Source organism: Octopus bimaculoides, chromosome 7, assembly GCF_001194135.2.
Source record: "Octopus bimaculoides isolate UCB-OBI-ISO-001 chromosome 7, ASM119413v2, whole genome shotgun sequence".
In the NCBI taxonomy this organism is placed as follows: Eukaryota; Metazoa; Mollusca; class Cephalopoda; order Octopoda; family Octopodidae; genus Octopus; species Octopus bimaculoides.
The window spans coordinates 22372670-22373120 of record NC_068987.1 but is presented as its reverse complement, the minus strand read 5'-3'; the positions used below and the strand labels follow the sequence as shown (position 1 = coordinate 22373120).

The following is a 451-nucleotide window of genomic DNA, read 5'->3' as shown; positions in this document are numbered from 1 at the left end:
TATATATATATATATATATATATATATGGACTCGGCGCACATAGTTACATTTTTATGCTTGTATATATATATATATATATATCCATATATATACTGTGTCTGTGTACATATGCACATATATAGGTATACACATACAAGCACAATCTATATATATATATTCACTGTGCGTGTGCATGCGTGTATATATATATATATATGTGTGTGTGTGTGTGTGTGTGTGTGTGTATGTATATATGTATGTATGTTTGTATGTATGTATGTATGTATGTATGTATGTATGTATGTGTGTATGTATGCAAATGTGTAAATAGGTTTTAATTGCATGTACATTTGTGTCTATATATAGTGTGTGTTTCTCTACCTGCATGTATATATGTACGTTTGCGTAGATGTATATACCTTTATACGTATGTATATATATATATATATATATATATATATATATATATAT

General features: G+C 25.9%; 1 protein-coding gene across 1 annotated transcript in view; it reads left to right on the top strand.

The window, feature by feature from the left end:
* LOC106870463 (cadherin EGF LAG seven-pass G-type receptor 1) overlaps positions 1–451 on the top strand; it is a 143646-nt gene that overhangs the window by 123073 nt on the left and 20122 nt on the right. The gene's annotated exons all lie outside the window — the stretch shown is intronic.